We start from the raw sequence: 25,087 nt of genomic DNA, 5'->3' as shown, positions 1-25,087 counted from the left end.
TAAATTAAAAAAAAATAAAATTAAAAAAAAGGAAACATAAAAAAAGGCTTTCACTATGAAAGTATCTTATTTATGATTAATTCTCTTCCATCTGTTCCTTTCATTTACTGGAATCCTTATTGTTTACATGTTAGCTTTTCTGGATATGTCAGCCAATATCATTGTCTTTGTCTACAAATTACTTTGCTTAGACTTCTTTGCTCAGGATTCTGGTTCCTCTTATATGGGGTGGTCATTTTCCTTTTCTTGATCTAGGTTGTGTATTTCTTGAGTAATTTGACAGGCTGTTATGTCTCTCTACTCAATAGATAGTAGAGGGCAAGTCAGTTTCTACTTTTGTGATGACTAATAAGCTGGAAAACTTACTTTTTTATATTATCAAGAAGGAACGCTCGACCTCCCTCCCATATGCATTTGGCAGTCTCTCTTTTAGTCTACATTCTAGGATATTTGCAGAATTAGTCATTTATGTCTATCCATTCTATTTCAGGCCTCCCGTTAAGAGTTTTGATTTTGTTTTTCACAATTCAGTAGTCAAATTTTTCAATTTTTGAGAATTATTTCTTGAGGTTTGATGGTTCCTTGTTATTGAAGTCAGTTCTTAGGCAGTTTTCTAAAATCTGTAAAAGCACCATTTGGAACTAAAAGCAGATTTTCTTCCATTTCTTGCTGTGATTTTGTTTTATCCATGTTGTGGTTTTGATTATCTTAGTTCTTACCATTATGCCCTTGTTTTTCTTTTCTTTTTTTTTTTTAATGTTTATTTTTCAGAGGGAGAGAGAGAGGGAGAGAGAAAATCCCAAGCAGGCTCTGCACAGTCACCGCAGAGCCCAATGTGCAGCTCTAACTCACGATCTATGAGATCATGACCTGAGCCTAAATCAAGAGTTGGATGCTTAACTGACTGAGCCACAGGCACCCAAAGATAAAAAGATAAAAACAAGTGAAATTAATTTTCATCTCTGGCTTCCCTCCTGAGTTCAGAACCATACATCCAGCGGCCTCCTGAAGATGTCTGTCTGCTTGTTCCACAGATACTTCAGGCACACACAACATGCCCAAGACTTCTCTAACTCTTACTTCGGCCAGCCTTTTTCTGCCTTATATTTTCATTATTATCAGTTGTAACACATCTTAGCAGATTCTACATCAAGTTGTACTGAATTGGTGTTTTCACAAACTATTTGAAAATACTCTCTTCTATATTTCATAGGAACTAATTCTCCAATGATTTCAAACTTATTAGTTAAAAAATTTTTCAGTATAGGGGCACTTGGGTGGCTCAGTCGGTTAAGCATCTGACTTTGGCTCAGGTCATGATCTCACGGTTCGTGGGTTCAAGCCCCACGTCGGGCTCTGTGCTGATGGCTTGGAGCCTGGAGCCTGCTTCAGATTCTGTGTTTCCCTCTCTCTCTGCCCCTCCCTCGCTCGTGCTCTCTTTCTCTCAAAAATAAATAAACATTAAAAAAAATAAAAAAAAATTTTTTTTGAGTATAGCTGATATGCAATGTTACTTTAGTTTCAGGTGTACAACACAGTGATTCGACAAGTTTATACATAATGCCTTGCTCACCACAAGTGCGGCTGCCATCTATCTGTCACCATACAGTGCTATCATTGACAGTGTTATTGACTACATTCCTTACGCTGTGCCTTTTATTCTTGTAACTAATTCATTACATAACTGGAAGCCAGTATTTCCCATCCTGCTTCACCTATTTTGTCCATCCCCCCACCTTCCTCCCCTCTGACAGCCATCAGTTCTCTGTATTTATAGATCTGATTTTGCTTTGTCAAACTTTTTACTGACATTCTGAATAAATAATAATAACTGAGTAGTAACATCTTTTGGCTCATCCAGAGCAAAGAAAACCACTTGATTATATGCCTTGTATTTTAATTAGCTATTGATGTTGCTTCCAGTATCCTCAACTCTGTGAGCAACTCTTCTCACCAAGAGGCTAATAGTCATACACAAATTTATTTTCTCTGGATATATTTCTTTAACTATTTTAATAAGGTATTATTTTTTATTTAAAAAATTTATTATTATTATTATTTGGTTCTTCCTTTAACTGTTTGACTCCCGGAAAGTCACTTTTCTTCTCTGGGAATCACTTTTTTTTTTTAAGTTTATTTATTTATTTTGAGAGGGAGAGAGAGAGACGGAGAGAGAGAGAGTATGAGAATGAGCAAGGGAGGGGCAGAGAGAGAGAGGGAGGAAGAGAATCCCAAGCAGGCTCTGCACTGTCAACACAGAACCCGACATGGGGCTCAAACTCACAAATTGTGACCTGAGCAGAAATCCAGAGGTGGAGGCTGAAACAACTGAGCCACCCAGGCACCCCTGGGCATCACTTTAAAAAAAAAAATCTGTAAAATGGGTGATAAATAAGACTGATAAGCATGTGATTGAGTGAGGTGAGTGAATCTGTGGCTTACTACATTGATGTTTCAAAACAAGAAACCTGAATACAGAACAACTCTAAGCTCCTTATCTTCCCTGGGCCTCAGTTTCCTCATTTATAAAAGGGATATAGTGAAACCTTACTGGATTGTTATGGTGGTTAAGTAATATTAGTCATGTAAAACCCTAGCATAATGCTTTTCACATGCTACATATTACAAGTTAATAGCTATGATTATTACCATGTGCTGGATGTTTATTTAAATGTTTATTTTTATTTTTATTTTTATTTAATGTTCATTTATTGTTGAGAGAGAGAGACCAAGCGTGAGTGGAGGATGGCAGAGAGAGAGGGAGACACAGAATCCACAGTAGGCTCCAGGCTCTGAGCTGTCCACATAGAGCCTGACATGGGGCTTGAAGTCATGAACCATGCGATCATGACCTGAGCCAAAGTCAGACACTTAAGTGACTAAGCCACCCAGGTGCCCCAATGTGCTAGATGTTTTGAATACTTTATCCCAGTGGTTCACAAACTTTAGCATGATGCATCAAAGTCATTTGGGGGGGTGGATAGATAATTTGCATTTCTGACAAGTTCCAACTGATGCTGATAATGCTGGTCCAGAGACCACACTTTGAGAACTGCTGTATCATTTCATTTACACTTCACCCAAACCCCCTGTTATAAATAATATTACTTCAACAGAGAGGTTAAGTAACTCATCCCAGGCTCAACAGCTGGTAACTGAGTACTTTCACTTATGATTGAAAATTCTTTAAACATAACTTTGAAAAACAATTTTTTTTAATGTTTAATTTTGAGAGAGAGAGAGAGGGAGACAGATTGTGAGCAGGGGAGAGGCAGAGAGAGAGGGAGACACAGAATCTGAAGCAGGCTCCAGGCTCTGAGTTGTTAGCACAGAGCCTGATGCGGGGCTTAAACTCATGAACTGTGAGATCATGACCAGAGCTGAAGTTGGATGCTTAACTGACTGAGCCACCCAGGCACCCCTTTAAATGTAACTTTTTTTTTTTAATTTTTTTTTTAACGTTTATTTATTTTTGAGACAGAGAGAGACAGAGAGAGAGCATGAATGGGGGAGGGTCACAGAGAGAGGGAGACACAGAATCGGAAGCAGGCTCCAGGCTCTGAGCCATCAGCCCAGAGCCCGACGCGGGGCTCGAACTCACGGACCGCGAGATCGTGACCTGAGCTGAAGTCGGACGCTCAACCGACTGACCCACCCAGGCGCCCCTAAATGTAACTTTTTTAAATGGCTGAATGAGGGGCACCTGGCTGATTCAGTTGATGGAGCACTTAGCTCTTGATTTTGGGGTTGTGAGTTCGAGCCCCACACTGCGTATACATTATTTAAAAATAAAATCTTAAAAAAAATGCCTGAGGCACCTGAGTGGCTCAGCTGGTTAAATGTTTGACTCTTGATTTCTGTTCAGGTTATAATCTCACAGCTTGTGAGCTTGAGCCACATACTCCGTGACAGCAGGGAGTCTACTTGGGATTCCCTCTCTCCTTCTCTCTCTGCCCTTCCCCACTCACACAATCTCCTTTTTACTCTCAAAAATAAATAAAACTTAAAAAATTAGGGATCATCAATAAAAAGATAGAAATTATTTAAAAAAGCCAAATGGAAGGTATAGACTTGTAAAGTACAATGAAGTAAAATGAAAAAAAAAATTAGCAGAAGGATTTAAAAACACTTTTTAAATGTTTTATTTATTTTTGACAGAGAGAGTGAGAGCAGGGAAAGGGCAGGGGAAGAGGGGGACAAAGAGGATCCTAAGTGGGCTCTGCCCAGCAGCGAGCCCAATGTGGGGCTCTAACTCATGAACCATGAGATTATGGCCTGAGCTGAAGTTGGATGCTCAACCAACTGGGCCACCCAGGCACCTCAGTAGAAGGATTTTTAAAATCAGATTTGAGCCAGCAATGGAATCAGTGAATTTGAAGATAAAGCAATAGGGATTTTACAGCCTAGATACCAGAGAACACAAGAGGAATGAGGAAAAGCAAACAGTCTCAGAGACCTGTGGAACACCAGCAGGCATATCAACAAAATAATAATGGGAGTCCCAGGAGGAGAGGAGAGAAAGGCATAGAAAACATAGTAAGTAATGTCCAAAAACTTCCCAAATATGATGAAAATGTTAATTTACACATTCATGAACCCCAATAAATGCCAAGTAGTATAAATACAAACAGACCCATAGCTAGACACATTATAGCCAAGGCAGAAAGAGAACATTTTGAAAGCAGCAATAAAGAAGAATTTACCATATACAATAATATTAACAGCTGATTTCTCACCAGAAACAATGGAGGCCAAAAGCAATAGAATGAAATTACAAGTGCTGAATGGAGAGTTGAATGGAGAGTCGGCATGATGGTGTGACAGACATTCTTCCTTCTTGTTCTCTACTTTTACATTTAATTAGGCATCCATTCATGAACAAAAGTGTAGGATTTGTGGGATTCGGGACCATATGCTAAGGAATGCAAAAGGAGTCTTGCCCACATGTAATTATTCAGTAATAGGCAGACAGACCTTGGTTGGAGCTGCAGAACCAGGAGAGCCAATGAACCTGCCCCAGTCCCTCTTGGCTGTGTTTGGGGAAAATGTGGAGTGCTGACCTGGGCAGATACCCACAGACGAGAGAGACTTTGAAGTCCAGTTTTCCTAAGGGGGAGATTCCAGCATGCCATTGGAGGGGGGAAAAATGAGATTGAATGCAGTGGAGAAGGTAAGAGGAGCTTTGCCAGCACTGCCTATCCTCTAAGGCGAGAGTGAAGCTGAACTGCCTTCCAGCAACCTCTCTTGCAGGGGAAAAGGAAAGCAGTGAGTGAGTGCCTCGTTACCCCAGTTGTGAGACATTGCTAGAGAGTAACCAGTTTCTCTGAGGTGTGAAGGAAAGAGAAGATCAGGAAAGAGGCATTTAAGATGATCAAAGGCATTAAAGGGAAACCGTTTCTGATGACTACCCTCAGGACTTCTGTAGGGAGTCTGCCCATGACCTTGTGTGAGAGCCTCACCCAAGGATCTCTCCCTGGAGACCCTGAACACCTTTAGCACCCTGAACACCTTTAGCACTAAACCCACATCTCCCACTCTGTGGCTGGCTCCTTGTGCACACTCCTTAGTATGGCCACCAGGTGAGTCTAGTAAACAGTAAATGGAGTGCTATTAGAAAATCAGACCACGTCTGTGGACGTGGGATGATCCTCAAACTTGAACTATAGCACCACCTTCTGGAAATCAAAGGAGAGGTTTGAGCAATCAAGCTTCGTGAATTATAAAAATCAGGGAAGACACAAAAGCTTAAGAATTTTGCCACAAGAGGGAACGAGAAATGTGTAGCAGGAGTTTCCACACAAAGGTGGAGAAACTCCAGATATAACAGGACCAATGAATAATGTACCCCATCTGAAGGCAACTAGTAGTGATTTGAGGTGTCTGCGACTTCAAATATGAAAGCAGCAGTGCAAAACCACAAGGAAGATGAAGAATAAAGAAAGCATGTCATCACCAAAAGAGAACAGTTCTCTAATAACTGAGCTAATAGGCATGGACTTTAGTGATCTAGCTGGCCAAGAATTCAGAATAGCTCTTTTGAAGAAAGGCAATTAGCTACAAGGAAACTCAGTCCAATGAAACGAAGAAAAGCATACATGAACAAAATGAGGTACTTATAAAAGAGATCGAAATCATAAAAAAGAGTCAAACAGAATCTCTAGAACTCAAGAATTCAATGCGTGAAATGAAAAAAAAAAAAAAGTAGAGGGCTTTTGCAAATGGAAGGCAGAATAGAGGACAGGGATTTTGAAACAACCCAGTCAGAGCAGAACAAACAGAGAAGAATAAAAGAGTCAAGAAAGTCTGCCTTGTGGCGGGAATCATATTGTAATATATAAAAGTGTCATATCAATACGTTGTACACTTTAAACTTATGCAATGTTATGTATCAGTATATCTCAAGAAGAAAAAGGAAAAATGAAGTGCTGAAAGGAAAGATAAAAACTACCCTGTAAAACCAAGAATTCTATATGTAGCAAAGTTACTATATGAAAAAATGAGGGTTATAAAATAATGGCATTCCGCTGCACACCTATTAGAATGGCACACAGCCAAAACACTGACAACACTAAATGCTGGCGAGAATATGGAGCAACGGGAACTCTCATTCACTGCTGGTGGGACTACAATTTGAACAGATTTTGGCAGTTTTTTTAAATAAAACGAAACATACTAATAAAAAAACGAAATTCTTCCATTTGAGACAACACAGATGGAAATTGAGGGCATATGCTAAGTGAAATAGGTCAGACAGAGAAAAGACAAATACTGTACATATATGTGAAATCTAAAAAACAACAACAACAAACTAAATTCCTAGAAAAAGAGATCAGATTTGTGGTTACCGGAGGAAGGGGTGGGAGGAAAGGGAATTGGAGTAAGGTGGTCAAAAGGTACAAACTTTGGAGCCCCTGGGTGGCTCAGTCAGTTAAGCATCTGACTCTTGATCTCAACTCAGGTCTTGATCTCATGGTTTTGAGTTCAAGCCCTGTGTTGGGCTCCACTCTGGGCATGAAGCTTACTTTAAAACAAAAAAAAAATACCTCTCAATATCAAAAAGCTCGATTTAATACTTCTGCCTAAATCAAAGATGCTGTAAGAAAAAAAGAAATGATTAAATATTCTGATTTATTATAAGAAAATGGATTATGTGATACCTTAAAACAAAAGTTTAAAAAAAAGGTACAAACTTCAAGTTACAAGATAATAGGTATTAGGGATGTAATGTACAACATAATGAGTATAGTTACCACTAATGTGTGATATATATGAAGAGTGTTATATTATTAAGAGTATAAATCCTAAGAGTTCTTATTACAAAGAGAATTTTTTCAGGGCACCTGGGTGGCTCAGTCAGTTAAGCATCCAACTCTTCATCTCGGCTCACGTCATGATCTTACAGCTCACGAGTTTGAGCCCCACATCAGGCTCTGTGCTGACAGTGTGGAGCCTGCTTGGAATTGTCTCTCCCCCCTCCCTGACTCTAGCCCACTCATGCTCTCTCTCTCAAAATAAATAAATAAACTTAAAAAAATAAAAGAAAACATAAATAAAAATAAAAGAAAACAACAACAAAATCATTCCTTAAAAACAGAGAATTTTTTTTCTTTTTACCCCATTCTTTTTATTGTATCTATGTTAGATGATACATGTTAACTAAACTTATTGCGGTAATCATTTCACAGTATGTAAGTCAAACCATGATGCTGTACATCTGAAACTCATTTGGTTTGTATGTTCAGTGATGTATGTCAGTGATGTATGTCAATTATATTGCAATAAAACTGGGGGAGTGTGTGTGACGAAATATACTCTTACGATGCAATGTAGCAGTCACATTAGTATTTACACAAAGGGGTTTGAAACTTGGGTCCACAAAAAGGTATGGATGCGCATGGATGTTTATAGCAGGTTTTTCCGTAATTGTGAAAACTTGGAAACAATCACAATGTCTTTTATTAGGATAAATAAACTGTGGTACATCTAGACAATGTAATATTAGTGCTAAAAAGAAATGCTGTGAAAAGACACCCAGGAACCTTAAATGCGTATTATACTAAGTGAAAGAAACTAATCTGATGAGGCCAAACATTATGCTTGTTCCAACTACATGACATTCTAGAAAAGGCAAAACTATGGATATAGTAACAAGATCAGTGGTTGCCAGGGGGTGGGGGAGGGAGGGATAAAAAAAAGCACAGAGGATTTTTAGAACAGTGAAACTATTCTTATGATACTATAATGGTGGATACATGTCATTATACATTTGTCAAAATCCGTAGAATATAAAACACACAGAATGAACCCTAACAAAAACTATGGGCTTTGGGTGAAATGATGTGTCAATTAGACTCAATTGTAACAAATGCACTATTCTGCTACAGAGTGTTGATAGTGAGGGAGGTTGTGCATGGGTTGGGGGGTGGGACGGTGTTTGGGAGCTTTCTTCCTGCTCACTTCTGCTGTGAACCTAAAACTTCTCTAAAAAGTAAAGTCTATTAAAAACAATAAAGGCAAGGTAACATTTCTAGATTAACAAAAACAGAATTTTTGTTGCTAGCAGATTTCCACAAAAAAATACTAAAGAAAGTCCTTAGGATTGAAAGGAAGTGAAACCAGATGATACTTGAATCTACCCCCAAAATTAGGAACAGTGGAAAAAGACATATAAAAGACAGTATAAATGTTTTTTCTATTTTTTTAATGTTTATTTTTGAGAGAGAGAGAGACAGAGCATGAGTGGGGAAGGGACAGAAAGAGAGTGGTAGACACAGAACCCGAAGCAGGCTGGTCCAGACTCTGAGTATCACCACAGAGCCTGATGCAGGGCTTGAACTCATCAATAGCGAGATCATGACCTGAGCCTAAGTCAGATGCTCAACTGACTGAGCCACCCAGGTGCTCCTATTTTTTCTGTTTTTAACGTTGATTTAAAATATCATTGTTTAACAATAGTTATAGAATTGGATTGTTGGGTTTATCACGTGTAATCTATATGAGTCTATAAATATGTTTTTCCTTTCCTTTTTTCCCCTTAATTTCTTTAAATTAAAAAAATTTTTTAAAATGTTGATTTATTTTTGAGACAGAGAGAGAGAGAGAGAGAGAGAGAGAGAGAGAGAGAGAGAGAGAATGAGTGGGGGAGGGACAGAGAGAGAGGGAGACACAGAATCCCAAACAGGCTCCAGGCTCTGAGCTGTCAGCACAGAGCCTGACGTGGGGCTTGAACCCACAAACCACGAGATCATGACCTGAGCTGAAGTCGGATGCTTAGCGTACTGAGCCACTCAGGCACCCCTCCCTTAACTTCTTTAAAAGTCCTAAGATGATATCAAGTAATAATCTGTATTGGTTAGTTTATTTTTAATTTATTTTTTAAAATGTACACTTGAGTAGTCATTCATCTTTTATTTATTTTGAGAGAGAGAGAGAGGGATAGAGAGAATCCCAAGCAGGCTCCAGGCTGTCAGCACAGAGTCGGATGCGGGGCTCGATCTCACAAACTGTGAGATCATGACCTGAGTAGAAATCAAGAGTCAGGCACTCAACTGACTGAGCCACCCAGGTGCTCCTTGATTTTTAAAAGTGTAGTAGAGGAGGAACTGAGGAACCACAACAACAAGACATGAGACATAGAGAAAAGAATGAGCAAAATAGCAGATATAAATTCTCCTATATTAATAATCTGTTTGCATTTAATGTTACTGATAAAAAGCCAGAGATTGTTAGACTGGACTGAAAGGAAACCTCATTAATATCCAACTATAGTTTGTCTGCAAAAAACACACTTTAGATTCAAAGATACAAATAGGTTGGACATAGACAGATGGAAAAGATATACTGTAAAAACAGTAATCATGTAAGAGCAGAGTGGCTACACTATTCTTAGACAAAATAGACTTTAAGACAAAAATGTTACTAGAGACAAAGAGGGACATTTTATAATGGTAAAAAGTTCACTCTAGAAAATGATGTGTGTCAAATAAAGGCATAGGTTTTGTTTTAAAAGTTTATATAAATGCTGTCAAACTGTGTCTATCTTTATGCAGTTTGCTTTTTTTTTTAAAGTTAATTTATTTTCAGAAAGAGAGTGGGGGGTGGGCAGAGAGAGAGGGAGAGAGAGAACCACAAGCAGGCTCCATGCTGGCAGCACGGAGCCCCACTTGGGGACCTCCATCTCTCAAACTGTGAGATCATGACCTGAGCTGAAATCGGGTTGGCCACTTAACCGACTGAGCCACCCAGCTGCCCCGCAATTTGCTTTTTAAAACTTAAATTAGTTTTATGTGATTCATTCACATTGCTACATAAAGAAATGATTTATTTGTGATATTTTGGTGTATGCATAAGTCATAATATTTTATCTACTTCAAAATTGATGAAAATTTATGTTGTTTCCAATCAATGTCCCTCAATTTCAGAAATGGTTGCAATGAACATTCTTGTACATGTGTCTGTTTGCATATTGTGGATAATTTCTCCAGGGAGCACACTTAGGAATGGAATCACTAGCTTGCAGGATAATGCCAAAATGCTTTCTAAATGGATTGTACAGATTTTATGTTCTTACCAAGCAGTATATGAGCATTCGTGTTTTCATGCATCATGGCCAAAACTTGAAATTATTGGACTTATGATTTTTTGTTACCTGATGTTCTTGCAAGGCATTTTTGCTGTTTTAATTTGCATTTTTTCTGAATAGTATTGATGTTGTGCATCTTTTCCTATGTTAATAGGCCATTCTGTTTTCTCCTTCCATTCATTGCTTTCTCTAAGAATTGTGAGAGGGGTGCCTGGGTGGCTTGGTAGGTTGAGCATCAGACTCTTCAGATTTTGGCTGGGGTAATGGTCCCGGGGCTCATGGGATTGAGCCACATGTAGCACTCTGCACTGAGTGTGGACCATGCTTGGGATTCTGTGTCTATCCCTTTGCCCCTCTCCTATGCATGCACGCTCTCTCAAATAAAAATTTTTTAAAAATTGTAAGAATTTAGGCTTTTCTAGGATAGTCACTAGGAAAGAAGTTGTGAGAGTTCTTTACAGTTGTTGTGGATAAAAATCTTTGTTTGCTATACGCTTTGCAAATAAGCTTTTCCATTCCCTGCCTAATGCATTTAATTTCATTTACGGGTATTTTGTCATTGAGAAAATTAAAAAAAATTTTTTTAATGTTTATTTATTTTTGAGAGAGAGAGAGAGACAGAACATGAGCATGGGAGGGTCAGAGAGAGAGGGAGACACAGAGTTTGAAGCAGGCTCCAGGCTCTGGGCTGTCAGCACAGAGCCCAATGCGGGGCTTGAACTCACAGACCACGAGATCATGACCTGAGTCAAAGTTGGATGCTCAACCGACTGGGCCACCTCTTTGAGAAAATTTTAACTGTAAATTATTAAAATGTATATTTTTTCTTAGAGTTTTTGCCTCTTAACTCTTTTTTAAAAAATAAAATTCTTTCCAACCCTCATTATAAACAAGTATATATTTTCCCCCTGAAGGGATATTTTACATTTCATATTTACATCTTAAATTCATGTAAAACTTATTTTTATATTTCAGTTATGTTTCAGTTAGGATGTTAGATTTCTTCCAAATGGAAAGTTGCCTCAATATCATTTATTAAATACTTATGCTTTCTCTGGTTATTTTATTTTTATTTTATTTATTAATTATTATTATTATTTTTTTTTTTTAACATTTATTTGTTTTTGAGACAGAGAGAGAGCATGAATGGGGGAGGGTCAGAGAGAGAGGGAGACACAGAATCTGAAACAGGCTCCAGGCTCTGCGCTGTCAGCACAGAGCCTGACATGGGATTCGAACTCACGGACTGCGAGATCATGACCTGAGTCTAAGTCGGACGCTCAACCGACTGAGCCACCCAGGCGCCCCTCTTTGGTTATTTTAATGCTATCTTTGTTATAGTCCAAATTCCATTTATTTGATGGTCTACTTTCAGGCTCTGTATTTTCTTCTGCTGGTTTGTCTATCTCTATCCCTATCTCTAATACTAGACACTTTTGTAACTATCACTTTTAAATAAATCTCAATATAATGTAGCTATCTTTATTCTTTTTTTCAAGTTCAGCTAACTGCTTTTGACCCTTTTCTTTTAAACATGAATTTAAGAATCAGCATGTCAAATTTCATAAAAATCTTCTGCAGACATGGGCCTTGGACAAGGTCTTAGGGATATGCCTGCTCTTGGAAGGTACTGGGAAATTGACCTTCATTTTAATCAATTTTAGAATAAATGTTTAGAAATAAGTCACAGTTACTTTTCACTTGTCATTTGCTTCTGATATGATACATGTAGCCAAATCTACAAAACAGTCAGGAATGGGCCAGAAGGACAAGATGGTATAAATATAAAATCCAATGAGAATGTCAAAGGGAGATTCTGCAATGGAAAGAGTCCTTACTTCATATGGGTAGTATAATTCACAGCTTCATACCTGTGGACCTGGAACCTTGGGGTTTTAGGAAATTCTTCTCAAGGAATTCTTTGTTGTTTCCTGATTTGCAGAGCAGCCTTTATAAGTTACCATATACATTGCCAATAAAGAATCTTTACATTCTCTGTAACTTGCTGTATTTCTGTAAATCCCGTCACCTTCCTGGTAACATCACTGCACTGAATATGAAATGCAGATTGGAGTCAGAAGTTGTATTGATGCAAAGCCCCCAGATCCTAGTGGCCCTGGTATTTGAGGGAGGGAAAGAAAGTGAAAGCAAAGGAGATTATTCCAGAAATTCCAAGATAGTGGACAGATGATCTCTGACATAGGACCATGAACTTTTGCTATTGGATAATGGGGAAGATTCATTTCAACAGAGGATTTCTACTTTCTGTCTCCTTCCATGTAGTTTGGCTTCACTGAAAAACAGTTTTAGTTCAAAATGGCCAAGTTTTAAAATTTCTTGTTGATTCACTAGGATATACCTGAGAATGGCCTAAGAAGCAAAGTCACCTGAGACTTTGGAAACTGTATTTTGGTCTAAGAGAACACTGTGTTGTGTCCTGCTTTATATAACATATTTGCAAGTTTTCATACCATTTTCCATTTAAGATATTTGGTTTTTAAAAACCTTTGTACAATATTAAGAGATGCATACTTCCTTAACATAAGCCTCAAAGACAGTGTTATGATAAATAGGAAAATACTAGAAATGTTTGTACCAAAGTCAGGAAAGAAAAGGCAAAAATTTTTTTTCAAATGTGTTTTCCATGTCTGTGATGAAGGTAATTATATTTTCCTAATGTTGGACCATCTCACTTTCCTTGGGTCAGCTGCAATTGGATATCTTGTGTTTTTTGTTTTTGTTGCTGCTGTTTTAAATAGGCTTCATGCCCAGCATGGAACCCAAGGTGGGGCCCAAATTCACTACCCTGAGATCACAATCCTAAGATCATGACCTCAGCCAAGATCAAGAGTTGGATGCCCAACGGACTGAGCTACCCTGGTGTCCTTCTTTTAATTTGTTCCTGGACTCTGTTGATATATTTTTTAAGACTTATTCTTCATGAATAATTCATTAGAATTATGGAATTGTAATTTTCCTTTGTGATGCAATATTTGTCATTTTGTGTATAAATAAAATAATTACTTCATTAAAATAATCAGAAAGTATTCCTTTTTCTTTATGCTGTAGAACAGTTTATTTTTTAAATTAAAAAAATTTTGCCTTTGTGTGCAGTCTTTATTCCAATATGTTTTAAATTTTTTTTGTAATGTTTTTATTTATTTTTGAGAGTCAGAGGCACAGAGTGTGAGCAGGAGAGGGGCAGAGAGAGAGGGAGACGCAGAATCTTAAGCAGGCTCCTGGCTCTGAGCTGTCAGCACAGAGCCTGATGCGGGGCTCGAACCCACCAGATGTGGGATCATGACCTGAGCCGAAGTCAGATGCTTAACTGACTGAGGCACCCAGGCACCCCATGACCTAGTGCTTTTTTTGATGGATTTTTCCAAGTTACAGCTAGTAAATAAATGGTGGAACCAGGATTTGTATGTAAGAAGTTTGTCTCCATAGTCTATGTATGGTCTTACCCATTATACTACACTGCTATCTATGTTCTGAAAATTAGAACATTATTACTTAAAAAAATGTTTATATATTTATTTTGAACTCATTGTCTTTTTTTTTTTTAACATTTATTTATTTTTGAGACAGAGCATGAAAAGGGGAGGGTCAGAGAGAGGGAGACATAGAATCTGAAACAGGCTCCAGGCTCTGAGCTGTCAGCACAGAGCCCGACGCGGGGCTCGAACTCACAGCCCTCACGGACCACGAGATCATGACCTGAGCCGAAGTCGGCCGCTCAACCGACTGAGCCACCCAGGCGCCCCTATATATTTATTTTGAGAGAGAAAGAGAAGCAGAGAGAGAGAGACAGACAGACAGACAGAGAATCCCAAGCAGGCTCTGCGCTAACAGCCTGACACAGGGCTCAGTCTCAGAGAATTGTGAGATCGTGACCTGAGCTGATCAAGAATCCGATATTTAACCAACTGAGCCACCCAGGTGTGCCAGAACATCATTATTTTTTAATATCTGATAAAAAGTTTGATTGTATTTGAAAGCCATTTGCATCATGACATGGAATTTTAACATACATGAAAGAAAAATAAAATATATGAGTATTTATGCAAACTTTAACTGCTGCAAATGTAAGATAGTTGTAAAATGTTTAAAGCTATCTCACTGTGAGGGGCGCCTGGGTGGCTCAGTCAGTTAAGCATCTGATTTGGACTCAGGTCATGATCTCAGTTTGTGAGTTCGAGCCCCATGTCACGCTCTGTGCTGACAGCATGGAGCCTGGAGCCAGCTTCAAGTTCTGTATCTCCCTCTGTCTCTGCCCCTCTCCTGCTCACACTCTCTCTCTCTCAAAAAATAAATATTAAAAAGATTTTTAATGTTTGTTTACTTTTTGTGGTTTATATACACAATGGAATACTACTTGGCAATGAGAAAGAATGAAATATGGCCTTTTGTAGCAACGTGGATGGAACTGGAGAGTGTTATGCTAAGTGAAATAAGTCATACAGAGAAAGACAGATACCATATGTTTTCACTCTTATGTGGATCCTGAGAAACTTAACAGAAGACCATGGGGGAGGGAATGGGGAAAAAAAAAGTTAGAGAGGGAGGGAGCCAAACCATAAGAGACTCTTAAAAACTGAGAATAGGGGCGCCTGGGTGACTCAGTCGGTTGAGCGTCCGACTTCAGCTCAGGTCACAATCTCACAGACCGTGAGTTCGAGCCCCGCGTCGGGCTCTGGGCTGATGGCTCAGAGCCTGGAGCCTGCTTCCAGTTCTGTGTCTCCCTCTCTCTCTGCCCCTCCCCCGTTCATGCTCTGTCTCTCTCTGTCTCAAAAATAAATAAACGTTAAAAAAAATTAAAAAAAAAAGAATAAACTAAGGGTTGATGGGGGGGTGGGAGGGAGGGGAGGGGAGGGTGGGTGATGGGTACTGAGGAGCGCACCTGTTGGGATGAGCACTGGGTGTTGTATGGAAACCAATTTGACAATAAATTTCATATTAAAAAAAATTTTTTTTAATTAAAAAAAAATTTTTTTTTAACATTTATTTATTTTTGAGACAGAGAGAGACAGAGCATGAACGGGGGAGGGGCAGAGAGAGAGGGAGACACAGAATCGGAAGCAGGCTCTAGGCTCTGAGCCATCAGCCCAGAGCCCGACGCGGGGCTCGAACTCACGGTCTGTGAGATTGTGACCTGAGCTGAAGTCGGACGCTCAACCGACTGAGCCACCCAGGCGCCCCCCCAAAATTTTTTTTTAAAAAAAGGGGCGCTGGGTGTCTCAGTTGGTTAAGCATCTGACTTTGGCTCAGGTCATGATCTCATGGTTCTTGGGTTTGAGCCCTGTGTTGGACTCTGTGTTGACAGCTCAGAGCCTGGAGCCTATTTCAGATTCTGTGTCTCCCTCTCTCTCTGTCCCTCCTTGCTAATGGTCTGTCTCTCTCTATCAAAAATAAAATAAACATTAAAAAAATTTTAAATCTAGCTCACTGTATATGCTACTGGCACAAAAACAGACATATAGTTAATTGGAACAGAATAGAAAACCCAGAAATAAAGCCACAATTATATGGTCAATTAATCTTTGACAAACAGGAAAGAATATGCAATGGGAATAAAGACAATCTCTTCAACAAATGGTGTTGGGAAAACTGGACAGCAACATGCAAAAGAATGAACCTGGGTCACTTTCTTACACTATCTACAAAAATAAATTCAAAATGGATTGAAGACATAAATTTGAGACTTGAAACCATAAAAATTCTAGAAGAGAGCACAGGCAGTACCTTCTCTATCATTGACCATAGCAACTTTTTTCTAGATGTATCTCTTGAGGTAAGGGAAGACAAAAGCAAAAATAACCTATTGGGACTTCATCAAAATAAAATACTTCTGCACAGCGAAGGAAATAACAAAACCAAAAGGCAACCTACGGAAAGGAAGATATTTGCAAATGACATATCTGATAAAGGGTTAGTATATAAAATCTATAAAGAACTTATCAAACTCAACACCCAAAAAACAAATAATCCAATTAAAAAATGAGCAGAAGACATGAACAGACATTTCTCCAAAGAAGAGATACAGATGGCAACAGACACATGCAAGGATGCTCGTCATCACTTATCACCAGGGAAATGCAAATCAAAACTACAATGAGAAAAAAAAGGGGGGGGCACTTGGGTGGCTCAGTTGGTTGGGCATCTGCCTCTTGATTTGGGCTCAGATCATGATGTCACAGTTGTGAGATTGAGCCCTGTGTTGGGCTCTGCACTGAGTGCTGAGCACGGAGCCTGCTCAAGATTCTCTCCTTCTGCCCCTCTTCTCACCTCATGCTGTCTCTCTAAAAAAACCACCCCCCACAAAAAACCTACAATGAGATATCACTTCCCACCTGTCATAATGGCTAAAAGCAACAACACAAGAAACAGTAGATGTTGACAAGAATGTGGAGAAAAAGGAACACTCGTGCACTCTTGGTGGGAATGCAAACTGGTGCAGCCACTGTAAAAAACAGTATGGAGTTCCTCAAAAAACTAAAAATAGAACTACCTTAGGATCCAGTATTTGCACTACTTGGTATTTACCCAAATAATACAAGAACATTGATTCAAAGGGATACATGTACCCCTATGTTTATAACAGGGTTATTTACAATAGCCAAGATATGGAAGCAGTCCAAGTGTCCATTGATAGATGCAAGGTTGTGGGGTGGGGAATAGTGAATGGACAAAGAAGATGTGGTATAAATATATAATGTATATATATACAATGGAATATTATTCAACCATAAAGAAAGAATGAAGTCTGGTCATTAGCAACGATACGGATGGAGCTTGAGAATATAATGCTAAGTGAAATAAGTCAGAGAAAGACAAATATCATATGATCTCATTCACATGTAGAATTTCAGAAAGAAGCAAAGGGAAAAAATAAGAGAGTGAGGGAGAAATCAGGAAACAGCCTCTTAATTACGGAGAACAAATTGATGGTTATGCGGGGATGGCTAAAATAGGTGATAGGAATTAAGGAGTGCACTTGTGATGAATACAGGGTGATGTATGGAAGTGTTGAATTACTATATTATACACCGGAAATGAATATAACACTGTATGTTAACTAACTGGAATTAAAATAAAAACTTAAAAAAAAATAAAACTAGCTCACTGTGGTGACCATCTCTAATTTGAAGAGATTATCATTAAACATTATTAAAAATTCTTCATAAAAATTGCATGTGGCTAATTTTAAGAATTAAATATGATATTTAAAAATGTATGTTCATGGACTCAAGCTTCATTTTTTTTTTTTTAATTTGAGAGAGAGAGAGTGAGCAAGCAGAGGAGAGGGACAGAGGGAGAAGAATCTCAAGCAGGCTCCAAGCTCAGCACTCAGCATGGAGCCTGACATAGGACTCCATTCTCTGACCCTGGGATCATGACCTGAGCCGAAATGGAGTCGGACACTCAACTGACTGAGCCAACCAGGCGCTCCTCAAGCTTCAGTTTCTCATTAGAAATGTCTAACGACTTTATTTGGAAATTTTATCTAAGTTCAATGTCTATTTTCTTCCCTAATACTTTTTATTTTATTACTATATTGGTACTTTATTATATATAAATAATAGAATGGTTTTTTCCCACCAAGTCCTGTGTAGACAGCTCCCAATTCCTTCCAGTGTACACCATAAAAAATATTACTGCTTTTCATTGGTGCCATAACACTAGAAATGCTAGGAGGTAGTGACATATCAATCTGATGATAATGCCACCTAAGTGCATGCTTTGGAGGGTACGTATATTTTCTCTCACTTTACCATTAATCTAATCTCATCTCTACTGTATATTACCAAAATTCTGTGAGGATCCTTGTCCCTTATTCAAGTGTGCCCAGCCTTACATCCTCTGAAAGAAAGCTCCTGGGAAAAGTCACCTTAATCAGAAAACATACATGCACATTCATGCACACACAATGCACATATTCACACACCCCTCTCCCCTTTGGTCTGGAACAGACACAGAAGAATCATGAGATATTCAGGAAAGGGTCAGTTAATTTTTTCTCTCATGTGACTTTCTGTGTCCATCTTGTTAAATTAGCTATTGGCAGCTTCTCCCCCACTCCCTCTTTTATATCCATGTAAAATAAAAAGTTAAATGACATAATCATTCCACAAAACAGATTAACAACAGATTTTTCACTGCTCCTAGAGTTCATCAAACTCATACATGTAGCTTCACTTTGGAGAGTCAAACACAGAAATGTGATCTGTTTTATTGATTTCTTCTGGGAGAATATACTTCTCCTGAGACCTGAATACTAGGTCTATACCTAAATACTGGTAACAGACACTCTTTCTCTTTTTGTTTTGTTTTGTTTTTTGTTTGTTTGTTTAATGTACTTGGGGTGTTACAATTGTTTGGTGAACAGAAATCTACCACTATGAGGAGGTCTGTATTATTGACAGGGTTTTATGTTTTGATTTAGTATTCATTTGGGGGAATTAGTAGGGAAAATATTTTTTTGCCATATCAGTTATGTCTAATGAGCTATTGGTGCCCCAGAAAGAATGAAATCTCCAGGATGCTACTTAATACACCATGAGGATGGCTATAAGAGAAAAAAAACATGGATAATAAATGTTGGCAAAGGTGTGGAGAAATTGGAACCCACATACACTGCTAGTGGGAATACAAAATTCTTTGGAAAACAGTCTGGCAGTTTCTCAAAAGTTAAATATAGAGCAAGCATATGGCCCAAAAATATGGCCCATAGAGTAACCCATGGCCTAGGTATGTATCCAAGACAATTGATAATATATGCCAATGTATGTCCATATGTTGCATAATATGTTATAATAGCCAAAAAGATAGAAACAACTCAAATATCCATCACCTGATTATTGGATAAGCAAAATGTAGTATATACATACAATGGAATATTATTTACTCATGAAAAGGAACAAAGTACTGATATATGCTAAAACATGGATGAACCTTGCAAACATGCCAAGTTAAAGAAGCCACACCAAAAGGCCACATATTGTATGATTTCATTTATACAATATCTCCATAATAGGCAAATCTACAGAAACAGAAAGTAGATTAGTTGTTGTTAGGAGATGGGAGAGAAGAAAAGGGGGAGTGATTGCTATTGGGTGTGGGATTTCTTTTTGGGGTGATGAAAATGTTCTAAAATTAGATAGTGGTGGTGGTTATACAACTCTGTGAATATACTAAAACCCATTAACTTGTATATTTTCAAAGGGTGAACTTTATGATATATGAATTGTAGCTCAAGGCTATTATTTTAAAAAGCTGAATATCAGGGCACCTGGGTGGCTCAGTTGGTTAGATGTCTGACTCTTGATCTCAGATCAGGTCATGATCTTTCAGCTTGTGGGATTGAGCCCTGCGTCTTGCTCTGGGCTGACAGTGTGCAGCCTGCTTGGGATTCTCTCTCTTCCTCTCTCTGCTCCTCTCCCGTTTGTGCTCTTTCTCTTTCTCTCAAAATAAATGCTGAATATATAGAGGGAGTTATGACATAAAATGGTCTCTCTCTCTCTTTCTTTCTCTCTCTCTCTCTCTGTGTCCCTCTTTCCTTACTTTCTTCTCCCACTGTCCTGGGTCTGAAAGACTCTCCATCTTGATTCGGGGGTTCTTGCCTTATCAAGTTATTGCTCTTTATATTTCCTTCTCAATCTCTGTTCTGTTTGAGAACTAATAATGTTACTTAGGTTTTTTTGTGTTTTTTTTGTTTTTTTTTTTTTAAATTTTTTTTTCAACGTTTTTTATTTATTTTTGGGACAGAGAGAGACAGAGCATGAACGGGGGAGGGGCAGAGAGAGAGGGAGACACAGAATCGGAAGCAGGCTCCAGGCTCTGAGTCATCAGCCCAGAGCCCGACGCGGGGCTCGAACTCACGGACCGCGAGATCGTGACCTGGCTGAAGTCGGACGCTTAACCGACTGCGCCACCCAGGCGCCCCTGTTACTTAGGTTTTCACTGAAATTAATATACCCAAGTAGGAAAAAGCTTAATTAGTTTTTTAAATTTATTCTTGAGAGAGAGAGGGCACATAATCAGGAGATGGGCAGAGAGAGGGAGAGAGAGAATCCTAAGCAGGCTCTGTGCTGACAATATGGAGTCCAGTGTGGGGCTTGAACCCACGAACCATGAAATCATGACCTGAGCTGAAATCAAGAGTTGGACACTTAACTGACTGGGCCTCCCAGGTGCCCCAAAAGCTTGATTAATTTATGTGCTATGATATATTGATATCATTTTACTCCCTTGAAATTACATCTTAAAAACTTAATAGGGGTGCCTGGGTGGATCAGTTGGTTAAGTGTCCAACTTGAGCTCAGGTGATGATCTCACACTCTGTGAGTTCAAGCCCCGCGTCGGGCTCTGTGCTGACAGCTCAGAGTCTGGAGCCCGCTTCAGATTCTGTGTCTCCCTCTCTCTCTGCCCCTCCCCTGCTCATGCTCTGTCTGAAAAATAAATAAAAACATTAAAAAAATTTTTTTTAAAAACTTAAGAGATTTTAGGTTTTGTATTTTTTTTCTTTTTCTAGCTCCTTTAGGTGTAAGGTTAGGTTGTTTATTTGAGATTTTTCTTGCTTCTTGAGGTAGGCCTGTATTGCTAGAAACTTCCTTTAAAATTTTTTTTTTTAACGTTTATTTATTTTTGAGACAGAGAGAGACAGAGCATGAATGGGGGAGGGTCAGAGAGAGAGGGAGACACAGAATCCGAAACAGGCTCCAGGCTCTGAGCAGTCAGCACAGAGCCTGATGCAGGGCTTGAACTCACGGACCGCGAGATCACGACCTGAGCCAAAGTCGGACGCTCAACCGACTCAGCCACCCAGGCGCCCCTAGAAACTTCCTTTTAGAATCATTTTTGCTGCATCCCAAAGTTTTTAGACTGTTGAGTTTTTATTTTCATTTGTCTCCATGTAATTTTTGATCTCTTCTTTGATTTCTTGGTTGACCCATTCATTGTTTAGTAGCATGATATTTAACCTCCATGTATTTGTGCTCTTTCCAGATTTTATCTTGTGGTTGATTTCTGGTTTCATAACATTGTGGTCAGAAAATGTGCATGGTATGACTTCGATCTTTTTGAATATGTTGAGACTTGTTTTGTGACCTAATATGTAATCTATTTTGGGGAATGTTCCATGTATACTTGAAAAGAATGTGTATTCTACAGTTTTAGGATGGAATGATCTGAATATATCTGTTAAATCCATCTGGTCCAGTGTGTCATTCAAAGCCACTGTTTCCTTGTTGATTTTCTGTTTGGATGACCTATCCATTGATGTAAGTGGGATGTTAAAGTCTCCTGCTGTTATTGTACTACTATTGATTAATTCCTTTATGTTTGTTATTAACTGTTTTATATATTGGGTGCTGTCATGTTGGGCACATAAATATTTACAATTGTTATATCTTCTTGTTCAATTGTCCTCTTTATTCTTATATAGTGTTCTTTGTCTTTTGTTGCAGTCTGTTTTAAAGTCTATTTTGTCAGATATAAGTGTTGCCACCCAGCTTTCTTGGATCTCTATTTGTATGGTAAATGTTTTTCCATCCTTTCCCTTCCAATCTGCATGTATTTTTAGGTTTGAAGTGAGTCTCTTGTAGGCAGCATATAGATGGGTCTTGTTATTTTATCCATTTCATCACCCTATGTCTTTTGATTAGAGAGTTTAGTCCATCTACATTCAAAGTAATTTTTGATAAGTATGTTATTTATTGCCATTCTGTTACTAGTTTTATGGTTGTTTTTGTAGTTCTTCTCTGATCATTTCTTCTCTTGCTCTCTTCTATCATAGTTTGCTGGCTTTCTTTAGTGATAGACTTGATTTCCTCTCTCTTTGTTTTTTGCATATATATTACTGTTTTTTTAAGTTTATTTATTTATTTTGAGAGAGACAGAGACAGCATGAGTGGGGAGGGGCAGAGAGCGAGGGAAACATCCCAAGCAGGGTCCACACTGTGAGCATGGAGCCCAATGTGGGGCTCGAACTTCTGAAACTGTGAGATTATGACCTGAGCTGAAACCAAGGTTTGGATGCTTAATCAACTAAGCCACTCATGCGCCCCTATATTACTGGTTTTTGATTTGTGGTTACCATTAGGTTTGCATAACATCTTCTACATACAGCAGTCTATATTAAGTTGATGGTTGCTTAAGTTTAAGCCCATTCTTTATTCACCACCTCCCCTGCTCATGTTTTGGTTTTTTTTAATGTTTATTTATTTTGAGAGAGACAGAGAGTGAGCAGGGTAGGGGCAGAGAGAGAGAGGGGGGAGAGAGAGAGAGAGAGAGAGAGAGAGAGAGAGAGAGAATCTCAAGCAGAGTCCGCACTGTCAGCACAGAGCCTGATGCAAGGCTTGAACTCATGAACGATGAGATCATGACCTGAGCTGAAATCAAGAGTTGGATGCTTAAATGACTGAGCTACCCAGGCACCCCTCATGTTTTTGGTATATGGTGTCATACTTTACATCCTGAAGATGTGGTGTGTGTGTATACACACAAGGGAATATTATTCAGCCATTAAAAGAGCGAAATCTGGCCATTTACAACAACGTGAATGGATCTAGGGTGTATAACGCTAAGTGAAATAAGTCAGATAAAGAAAAATACCATATAATTTCACTCAAATGTGGAATTTAAGAAACAAACAAGCAAAGGAAAAAAAATAAGAGAGAGCAAAGTGAGAAATCAAGAAACAAACTCTTAATTATAGAGAACAACTGATAGTTACCAGAGGGGAGGTTGGTGGGGGGGATGGGTGAAATAAGTGAAGGGGATTAAGAGTATACTTATTTTGATGAGCACTAAGTAATATATGGAACTCTTGAATTACTATAATGTAGACCTGAAACTAATATAACAGTGTATGTTAACTACATTGGAAATAAGAATTTCTTAAAAAGGGGCACATTCAAAAGAAAAACAAACTTAATAGAGTTTCAGTGTCCCTGAGTCTCTTTTCAAGAGATTTAAATCTCTACCTATTCATCTACTGCTTATATGTTAGGGCATGCTATTTCAACAAAACACTGATATCATCCATCAATTACTTTTTTAAAAAAATACTACTTTCTTTGAAAATTTTTTTATTTTAGAGAGAGAGCAAGTGAGGGAGAGGGGCAAATGGAGAGAGAAAATCTCAAGCAGGCTCCATACTCAGCACAAAGCCTGATGTGGGGCTCGATCCCACAATCATGGGATCATAACCTGAGCCAAAATCAAGAGTCTGATGCTCAACCAACTAAGCCACACAGGTGCCCCTAAAAAAAGTAATAATAAAATAATTTTATATAAAAACCCTTCCACATTTAAATGCATTTGAGAAATACAGATCAATAGAAAAAAATTTGTTTATAAAAAAACATTTAACATTTTCATGTAGTTCCTTTGTTTTTTCTCTTTATAGGTAATACTCAGTTTCTTAAAATGCATGATTAATTGGCTTGTAAATTATATCTTAATAATTTTTCTTTTTAAAATATGTGATATTCATTACTTCCACTTTGAATGAATATACATGAACTTCAAAAATATGAACATTGAGGTCACATCCACTTGACATTTTTCCCACTTGACAAAACAAAACAAAATATAGCACTGAAGGCTGGTGATGGATTTATTGAATTACTTTTTTTTTTTTTTAAAATTTTTTTTTTTTCAACGTTTTTTATTTATTTTTGGGACAGAGAGAGACAGAGCATGAACGGGGGAGGGGCAGAGAGAGAGGGAGACACAGAATCGGAAACAGGCTCCAGGCTCCGAGCCATCAGCCCAGAGCCTGACGCGGGGCTCGAACTCACGGACCGCGAGATCGTGACCTGGCTGAAGTCGGACGCCCAACCGACTGCGCCACCCAGGCGCCCCGAATTACTTTTTTTTTTGAATTACTTTTTTTTAAGTTTATTTATTTATTTTGAGAGAGAGTGTGTGCGTGGGGGGGGGGGGGGTGGGGGGGAGGAGGGGCAGACAGAGAGGGAGAGAGAGTTCCAATCCCTGCTCTGTCAGCACAGAGGCTGATGTGGGATTTGAATCCACGAACTGTGAGATCACGACCTGAGCCAAAGTCAAGAGCTGGACGCTCAACTGACTGAGCCACCCGGGCACCCCTTCATTGAATTACTTCTTAAACATGACTGAACATTGGAATCACTTGGGGAGCCTTGCCAAGGCCCCGCCCCAGACCGATTAAAGCAAAAATCTCGCAGGTGGGATTTTCTTAAGCTGTGATGTTAATGTGCTGTCAAGTTTGAGAACTGTTGCTTTACAGCAGTGATTCTCAAACTTGAGCGGGTATCAGAGTCACTTGGAGGGCTTATTAAAGCACAGGGTGGCGCCCTGCCCCAGAGCTTCTGATTCAGGAGGTCTGGAGTAGGCTTGAGGAGGTGATTTCTAACTAGCCCCCAGGTGAGGTTGATGCTGATGCTGCTGGTCCGTGGACCCCATTGATTTGTAGAGAATGACTCCTTTAAGACAGATTACCTAAAAGAGTTTACAAGGACAGAG

General features: G+C 38.8%; 1 long non-coding RNA gene across 3 annotated transcripts in view; it reads left to right on the top strand.

Annotated features, from left to right (window-relative positions):
* The window catches only part of LOC131493036 (uncharacterized), a 57,038-nt gene extending 43,425 nt beyond the window's left edge, over nucleotides 1-13,613 (top strand). For all 3 annotated transcript variants that reach the window (XR_009252413.1, XR_009252409.1, XR_009252408.1), the window contains one exon: nucleotides 13,342-13,613. This is a non-coding gene — a long non-coding RNA (uncharacterized LOC131493036). The remainder of the gene's footprint in view (nucleotides 1-13,341) is intronic.
* Nucleotides 13,614-25,087: the final 11,474 nt, after the last annotated feature.

The sequence above is a fragment of the Neofelis nebulosa genome, chromosome 13 (assembly GCF_028018385.1).
Source record: "Neofelis nebulosa isolate mNeoNeb1 chromosome 13, mNeoNeb1.pri, whole genome shotgun sequence".
Lineage (NCBI taxonomy): Eukaryota > Metazoa > Chordata > Mammalia > Carnivora > Felidae > Neofelis > Neofelis nebulosa.
The sequence above is the reverse complement of the archived record's forward strand: the minus strand, read 5'-3'. Positions and strand labels throughout refer to the sequence as shown.